Source organism: Rhineura floridana, chromosome 1, assembly GCF_030035675.1.
Source record: "Rhineura floridana isolate rRhiFlo1 chromosome 1, rRhiFlo1.hap2, whole genome shotgun sequence".
NCBI lineage: Eukaryota > Metazoa > Chordata > Lepidosauria > Squamata > Rhineuridae > Rhineura > Rhineura floridana.
This window is the reverse complement of record NC_084480.1, coordinates 172295518-172305361: the sequence shown is the minus strand read 5'-3', so window position 1 is coordinate 172305361 and position 9844 is coordinate 172295518.

Sequence of the window (9844 nt, the reverse complement as noted above, 5' to 3'; positions counted from 1 at the left end):
ATACAACCCCTGATCATTCAGACCATGGTATTTCCGATCTCTATGTATGGATGTGAAAGTTGGACAGTGGAAAAAGCGGATAAGAGAAAAATCAACTCATTTGAAATGTGGTGTTGGAGGAGAGCTTTGTGCATACCATGGACTGTGAAAAAAACAATTAATTGAGTGTTAGAACAAATTAAACCAGAAATATCATTAGAAGCTAAAATGATGAAACTAAGGTTATCATACTTTGGACACATAATGAAAAGACATGATTCACTAGAAAAGACAATAATGCTGGGAAAAACAGAAGGGGGTAGAAAAAGAGGAAGGCCAAACAAGAGATGGACTGATTCCATAAAGGAAGCCACAGACCTGAACTTACAAGATCTGAACAGGGTGGTTCATGACAGATGCTCTTGGAGGTCACTGATTCATAGGGTCGCCATAAGTTGTGGTCTACTTGAAGGCACATAACAACAACAACATGTTAGTGTATAAAGCCCTAAATAACTTAGGCCCTAAATATGTGAAATAATGCCTCCATCCCTACAGACCCTCTCAGGTCTTAAGATCAGCAGAGGGGGTCCTCTTGGTAGTTCCACCACCCTCAGAAGAGGCATTCTTTGTGGTACTCCCTGAGTTGTGGAATTCCTATGTCACAGAGATGTGCCTGGCACCTTCATTATAAAGCTTTCATCTTATGCTGAAGATGCTCCTCTTCACCCTGGTCTTTGATACTTGAGAGATGTATATTTTAGGACCCTCTCTAGTTGTGATTGTAATTTGTTTTAAACTTTTTTTAATATTGTATTTTATATTGTTGTGATCCACCCCGGGAGCTTCTGGTGAAAGCTCGGTAACAACCACCACCACCACCACCACCACTCCTTTCTGTTTTCCCCACGTTCCTTTACTTACTAATATTCATGATTTATGTGATCTTTCACACAACAAAAAAACCCATTTCTGTAAAACTAGTGGAATCAGGGGGAAGTTTAGCACTCCATTCTGTGTTAATTGCTTTCAGAAAAAAAGTTTGCAACCCTGTTAACCCAGAAAATCATGGGAGTTTGATGCTTTATTTTCCCCACAGTTTTCTTGGGATCACACCACTGCTGCTCATGCAACAAAATTTGGGGTAGTATCCCAGCATGCAGAAGCAAGCATGCACATAATGAGTGGAGGGGGTGGCATTTCTGAAGGCATCCCCTGTTGTGTCACACCACGCCCACTGGTGTGAATGAAATTTAGTGTGACATGGCAGTATATTGATGAAAAAATCACAGTTCCACAATGCAACAGGTACTGCAGTGTGAAAGGAACACCAGAAATCAGAACAGAAGTGCTAGCATTATAATCAGGAAAAATAACACAATAAACCCCACATCTGAGTGTAGCCAGAGAATGTGTATCAAAACCATTTTCACCACACTTACATGCAAAAGTTTCAACTGCATCAACAAGGATACCTAAAATGTCACCCTTAAGCATAGGCGGACAACCTAGCCATTTATTTATTTATAAAGGTATTTTGATATCACCATATCATGAAATATCAGGGCAGTGAATGATGATAAAACATAGAACACCATTATATACACTACAAATAAATCATTAAAGTGGTTGGCTAATTAAAAAAAATTAAACAGCTGCAAAAGCCTGTCAGCATAAAAAAGACTTTAAGACACACCTGAAAATCAAAAACAAGGATGCCTGCTGCGTTTCTGCTAGAGGAGTGTTCCATAGCATGGGACACTAAATGCCTGACTTGTACTCGAGCCTATTTGGACGTCTGTAACATGGGGGACAACTAATAGCACTCCTCCGGATGATCTGAGTGATGGGCATAAGGCAGCCTTTCCCAACTCGTCGGCCACCAGATGTTGTTGGACCACAATTCCCATCTTTCCTGACCATTGGCAATGCTGGCTGAGGCTGATGGGAGTTGTGGTCCAACAACATCTGGTGGCCCACGAGTTGGGAAAGGCTGGTATAAGGGCTCAGGTGGTCCTAAATGTTTCCTGAACCCAAGTTGATCAGGAATGATATGGGCAGTCAGCGCAGATGGTTTACCAGAGGTGTCGCATGCTGTTGGCTGTTTGCCCCCATCAACAGTGTAGCCACTGCATTCTTTACCAGCTGAATATGATATCCAAGTGGAAGCCGACACTTTCCCCATTTAATTCAGATTTCCCTGATCCAATGCAGTAAGGAACAAAAATCCAACATAAAATTGCATGTTACCCCATGCTGTAGCTGCACTGAAGCAAGTTGTGTGGGCATTTTCTTTTACATATGTGGTAACTTTTTGCTGGGTGCCACCTATGACCACACCTTCTACTTCCATTTGCAAGGCATTTTTGCACATAGGTTTTGTGCAAGTCTGTTATATCATATCTTTTTTTTAAAAAAAGCTGACACACAGGTAAACAGACCACGGCTTTCATCACCGCAATGGACCTCAGGTTTCTGGAACTAAGGGATGGCGGCCTACTGATGGAGCTGGGCAAACACACACATTTTAACTCACTATTTTATGCAAGTGTGGTAAACTGGAAAACTTGTATCTATTTTTTTAAAAATGGCTGTATGAACAGGTAAAGAAATGCCTGTGCGCATGCCCCAAATGGCCCTCAGGCTTCTGAAGCACAGGGAGTGTGGGGAAGTACAAAATGAGGGGAGGGGACAACACCACATAGGGCAAACACTTGCCATCAAGCACCGCCCACGACTGTGGATAGGAAACACAGAGAGAGTTCAACTGAAAGTGCTCATGTGTGGATGAATGTGTACAAAAGTGCAAATGGAAAAACTGGATCTGTGCAACCCACATTCCCGTTAACACTTTCTTTCAGATCTGTATATAGACAATAATCTATTCGACTATGTCATCTGTTTTCTCTTTCCCTGGGGCTAAATATATGCCCCCAACCCAAACAATTGAGATATGGCCAGAGTTGACCATTTATCCAATGAGTTTATGCATGCCCTTCTTTTTTTTGGCTGTGCTACCCATGAGAAATTATATGTGCAGCCTTTCCCTATTGGGGAGGGTTCAGGAGGAATGGGGAGGTAAAAGGAGGTGCTGCTGCCCCTCAGCATTCACCCATCTGAGGCTAGTATCTCCTTCACCTAATTGTAAGGTCTGCCCTGGGCTTGAGAAACTGTAATATTTGACCTCAAAGGTAGGCTGCTAAATCCCATTTCAGGAATCTGATGGTCTGGACCTTGCCTTGTCCGGTCTGATAGGGATGTTACTGTATAGCACCAGACGTTGCTCCTTCTCCAGTGTGGGGAGGGGAAAGTGAATCCTCATTTCAGTCTCACTGACTTTTTAAAGTAAACAATGACATATTGAAGAATTCTAGAGCTGAGAGAAGAGTGTTCCATTCATGACAAGGAAGTGGGGGAGGGACAAACTTCACAGAAAGAAACTGCCTATCAAGCACTTAGGGTACCACCGAGCAAATTAGAGTAAGGGGCCAGGCAAACAGGCGAATGCTTGAATATCCCACAGCCTCCTGCCTAACCCTGTGGGATGGAGATCCATCTCTATGACCCAGGACACTCTGCATGCTACTCTCCAAACCTCTAATTCCCAATGTGAAGGCAGCCTACTGGGAGGAATTAGGCAGTGCTGCAGAGACACAGTGTGGAATAAAGACAGTACATAAGCACAAGAAGCAGGGCTGGCCCCAGGCATGCCGGGGCCCTTGGGCACCAGCCTCTCTGGGGCCCTGATACCCACACACATACACGCACACCCCTCCTACCTACCTACCTACCTACCTACCTACCAGGAGGGAGGGAGGGTGGGCGAGCGAGCGGGTGGGGGAAGGGTGAGCAAGTGGGGGAAGAGGGTGAGCAAGTGAGTGAGCAGGTGAGGGAGAGGATCAGGCGGGCAAGCGAGGGAGCTGGCAGGGGCAGAGTGTGAGCGAGTGGGTGGGTGGGGGTGGAGGGCAAGTGAGTAGGTGTGGGCAGGCCAGCAGGGGCAGAGGGTGAGCAAATGGGCCCGGTGGGCCAGTGAGTGGGTGGGCAGCTCCCTCCCTGCGATTCACAGCAGGGGGGCCTGCTGTGGAAGGGGAGCACTACTCCCTCACCATAATAAGGGGCCCTTCAGGGGCCCCTGTGGGCCATGGGACCCTCAGCCAGGGCCCCACCTGGCCACCCTTTGAAGTTGGCCCTGACAAGAAGCACCTGACATCCTGTGCTAGTTAAACATTGGCCCTGAATTGCATGGAAAGGGAAAGGAGAATGCTAGAGGGGAAGAAAGGAAGCATATAAGAAGAAAGGCACACTGCAGCAGAGGCCAATGGGCAGGGCAGGCAGGCCTGTGGCTGGGGTGGGGGAATGAGGGTGCCCTCTCTAGAGTTGTGCTTCCCCCTCCCCTGGGGTTTTTTTTTGGAAATTGTCTTCTTTTTAATTTGTGATATGATGGACAATGGCAACCTCCATTTAGGCTCCTATTGGGAGAAAGGATGGGAAAGAAAGAAAGAAAGACAGCTTGTTTTAAGAACAGGAGCCATTTATAAACAGGGCCCTCTGAAATATTCAATGAATAAGGCAGGGTGAGTGCACATCAAAAGCCTCATCTGGAAGAGTCTCAGGGACTCTGCTCACTCAAGACTTTCCATGACTGAGTTTGGATTTCTCATGATCGCAATCACTGTATAATTACTTAAGTGATCCTGAAAAAAACCAGCCTGTATATATACTAACATGACCCTTGAAGAGTTAAATAGTACAACTTTGAATTATGGACTCCACCCCTTGGACTTTCCTTTGCTCCACTTTTAGTTTTCAGTTTCAGTTGTGCTGCCTACCAAGCCAGCAATAAAGAAGCATATTTGCTTGCCTGCAATAAGAAGCAAGAGTTTGTTTATCCTGGAGTTATTATAACGAGTAGAGCAGGACTGGGTGTTTATTGCTAAAAGATGAAACAAAGAGATAACTTAAAGTGACCCTTTCAAAGCATTCATTATATTCACAATCATAGTGGCTATTTTTTCTTCTTTTTCTTGATGGCAAAAGATAAAACAGCCCTAGAGGAATAGAAATATTGCTGTGTACACTACAGTTAGCTAGTTGGCTGGCTGGACAGCTAAGCTGTAACTCAGGGCTAATTTCTGATTTTCCCATTATGTGCAGATCAGCACATATTCATGGTTTCTGGACAGAAAAATCAACACAGCAACCAGTAAAAAAAAAAATCCAATTCCTTTCCACAATTAGCTTCCAATTGCTTAGTTTGTCCTTTATATAGCAGCCAGTTAAAACATTTCCCCTTGATTGTCCAACAGGAAGGAAAATCGAAAGGCCAGAAACAAGACTAGAATGAGGAACGTTCAAGGAAGAGTTAACAAGCACACTCTGCCATCCTGGGCTCCTATGGGGAGGAAGGGCAGGATATAAATCTAATAAATAAATAGTATGTATTTTCTCTTTCCCTTCCCTGAATTTGTAGTATGGACGAGTTTGTTTTTCAGGCAGAATCTAACACTGAGAGAGCTAAGCCAAGCTCAGGAGCTCACTGTCTTTACCGAAGTAGTTCAGTTCATGAAGAATTGGAAGACAGGGAGAGACCACAGGTGACAGGGGACTGTAGCTATAGACAAAGCAAAGCTTTTGAGTCTGGTATTCCTGGGGATCTCTCAAAAAGGGTGAGATGATTCAATAGATTAAACTTGATTTTGTGTAAATTACTGTCTGGATGGAAGAGTGATGGGGAAAGTCACTGCCTTCCCCTTCCCCTGGCCAGGCCCTCACATCTTTTCTACCAGTTGGGGGGGGGAATTGGCTGGAGCTCTTTCCCTGTGCTTCTCACCCCCAAATGCCCCACCTAGAAATGTGGCTGCCCCACCTAACAAGGAAGGCTGGCTAAATTGTGGGGGCAGGGCAGGCTGTGTGTTGTGTATCCGAAGACAATTTTAAACGTTCATATTTTAAACTAGGTAAATTCAGCACCCAGGATGTTAAACCACTTTTATACGTAGGCTTCCTTACTTTGCACCACTTAGATTCTTATGATTTTGGTTTTCAGATCATTCAGGATCTTTTTGGATAATGCTCTTGTCTAACAAGGTGTGTTTGAAATTAAGCCATGGGCTTGCGTTTATCACCCTCTCTCCCACACATACATTTAGTACTTTTTCTACAAATGAGACATACTTGTAAAAAAGAAGTCATTTGTGATGCCAAATTAGAAAATACAGAAGTACTGCACCCCTGAAAACAGCTGGAGAGGGGCCAAGGCCCATGCCCCAGCAAGAACCCTGTTGGTTCCTGTGTTCTGCCCCTACCAGCCATTTGTGATGTTATGTTTTTGGTGTTCCTGTCCAACTGACTGGTCTTTTGCACAGCTGGGGACAGGGCTAGGCTGCCTTTGAAGAACAGAAGAGTCATAGGGCTGTCGTCCACCCTGGTCCTTCCTTCCTCAAAATCCATGTAGAGGCAAAATCAGAAGATAGGGCTCAGGCCTGTTGAGGACTAGAGGGTGCTGTTCCCCCTCACCACCCCGATTCTACCTGTGCAGGGTTTTCCCCCTAACTCTGTGCCTTTACTGCTGTGGATTCTGCTCCATCTTACCTGCCCTGGGGGTTTATGACCACCAGAAAAGGCCCAATTAAAGTGTTTGGAGGTCCTTCTGCAGTTCCTAGAATAGGGACCCTTCCCCTTCAAACAAAACTAGGGTTGCCATATTGCCCGGTTAGCCAGGTTTTACCCGGATTCTTTGCATGCCACCCGGTGCCCGGCTAGCCCCTTAGGTGGCCCGGATTCTCACATTTAATTTTTTTAAAAAATTAAGTTTCTAGGTGGTCCGGTTCTCGAGATATACATAAAAACGTCAGCGTCCCCCCGACTGTTAAATCTTTCTTTAAACAGTACTGTATACAGTACTATAGCACTAGTTTTAACCCCACTCGTTCAGGATTGCAGCCAATCAGTGAAGCCAGGATTGTTTCAGTTTCATTGACCTGAGGCAGTGTCTAGAAAACAAAATGGTGGTTCACCCCCCCCCCCCGTTTATCTTAAAATCTCATAAATTGGGTAAGTATATACATTTCAGTTACTTTTCCTCTTGTGTGCAGGAGTCAGATCTTGGGCAGTGTTTTGAAAACCTTCCCAATACTTGCTTTTTGTAAAAGCAATGCTAATCCCATATGTTGCTTATCACTTGAGGTTGCATTTCTGTCCCTGTTTGAGTAGGCCCCACTTAATACACTGGGACTTGCTTCTGAATAAATAAGCCTAGGATTGCACTATAAATATCTTTACAGTTTGTGTAAATAATAAATACATTTGATAGTCATGCTTTTATAAATATTTCTTAATTTATCATATTTTTGGTTTTTGGTTAGGAATCCTGACTGGTTGTGAGATGCTTAGTTTTCTGCCTTACTCATAGGAATCTTGTTGTGGTTGGTATGGTGTTGCATTTAAGAAATCATGGTACGAAATGGCCTGAATCAGTATAAGGCAGATTCCTTGGTTCCTAAAAGTGGGAAGAGACTCAAGGGCCACAGTGACTCCAACATTTATTTATTTTTACTTACAACATTTATTGTAAAAAATGTCAAAGCGGTTTACAGAAAGAATTAAAACAATAAAATTATTGGCAAAAGCGTTAAGGACAGATATTTAAAAACATTCAAAATAATAAAACCAACAATGAGTTAAAAACAGATTTAAAAACACAATAGCTTCCACATGCCTGGAGAGGCTTGCCTCAAGAAAACTGATTTTAGCAGGTGCTGAAAAGATGCATCTGCCTAATATCAATAGGCAAGGAGTTCCAAAGTGTAGGTGCTGCCACTTAACAGGACTGATTTCTTACAAGAGCAGACCAAGTTCTATGTGGCACCCATAACATGGAAAGCACAGCTTGAATTTGGCCTGATAGCAAATCAGCAACCAATGCAGATCTTCAGAGCAGAGGTATTATGTGCTGATAGGATCTCACTCATGTCAGCAATTGTGCTGCAGCATTCTGCATTAACTGCAGTCCCCAGGTCAGGTTGTGCTGCATGGGGATTTCTGTGACCTTGGCTGACTGGCTGCTAGGATTTTTTTAGTTTGGATTTTTGGTTATGAATCCTGACTGGTTGTGGGATGCTGAGTTTTCTGCCTTACTCATAGGAATCTTGTTGTGGTTGGTATGGTATTACATTTAGGAAAGTGTTACTGCCTTCTGTGTGTTTTTTTCCTATTTGCATTTCACTTATCTTTAATCTCACTCCGTTACAGCTATAGAAGCAACAGCAGCATGCAAGATAATTAACTCCAATTAGAGATAAGAGCAAGAATTTATAATTATTATTTCAATTAAAACAAGAGGCTTATCAATACTTTGAAGAGGACCAGATATTTATTTTCTTTCTGAGCCCAGGACTGGGTCTTTCATGATGCCCGGTGGGGGGGGGGGAGCAGGAGAGTAGTCGATAAGACAGACATCCTGGCATTGGTAATCTAATTAGCAAGGTATGTGTGGGGTTGTTGCACACTTCCAGGCCCAGTTTCATTTTGAGTATGGAGGTGGAACCTGTGTAGATGTGGTTGATCAAAGGGAGAAGAAATTTTGAGTTAAGCAAAGCTCTGCTTTTATAAAACCTAAGAAACATACAGATACTTTGAATGTCTGAGTGCCTGCACCAGTGGAATACTGGAGGAACTTGTAAAACTTGCTGCAACAGTATGAGCATGTGGTGTGAAAGACTCCTTTTCCTAACATTTTGGCTTCTTGTTTTTCTCCACCCACCACATCTTTGAAATATATTGTATATGGTTAACCATACTGCTGCCCTGACTTACTTTGTTTGTTGCTATTTTGTGTTTTTATTATGTTTTCATATTGATTGTGTATTTTTATTGTTTTTATTATATATGTAACCTGTGCTGAGCTCTGTTTTTAACAGCAGAAGGGCAGGATATAAATCCTCTTAATCAATCAATAAATACTCCCTAGTGTTGGAAACTAGAGTCTAGGCATTTAAGGCTGAAAATGTTGCTTTTTAAAAAAAAGATTTCTCACATCTTTCCCCAGTTTTTGGTGGTAATTCCTAGGCACAAAAACAAAACAACTAGACAATCCAAATATTAATATGCAAATATTTGCATAATATGCAAATAATATGCAAATAATTTACATAATATGCAAATTAGCCTGCCTGGATTTGTGGAACTGGAATATGGCAATCCTAAACAAAACACATGCAATAAGGCAGCACAAAATAAGTCTTGTGGTATCTGAAAGGTTTATTGTGGCATAAGCTTTTGTGGACCACAAAAATACTCTCAGCAAAACACAAACAAAATGGCTAATTCTTAGCATGTGAAGTTTCACATTTTAAACTCACCATAGTTTTTTCTCACTTCCTGCCTTGAGCCAGTTACCAACTCTCAGCCTAACCTACCTCACATGGCTGTTGTGAAGATATAGAAGGAAATATAAAATGGCTGCAAAAGGAGAGTTAGCGCTTATATCATAGGCTTCACATTTTGGTTCCTTTAACCAGAGTGATGCATCTTTGTACTCAGTAATGTAGTAGCAAATTCAGAAGTGCAGGGTCTCTTCCTGATGGTCACAGCCATGCCCCTCCCTCCTTTTTTTGCTGCTGGGTTGAGAATGAGATTCTTGTTGACACCTTCTCCCATAACAACAGATATCCCTAGGAGCCAATAAGCATGAAAGGGAAGACTATTAGCTACTGAAAAGAGTTTTCCCAGTGGCTGACTCACCTCCTTTCACTCTGGCTCTAATCAGCAGGAAAGGATAAGGAAGCATGTTAGAAGACTCTTCTCAGTGGCTAACACACTCCCCTTTCATGCTGTTTGGCTCATAGGATGCTGGAGACATAGGGAC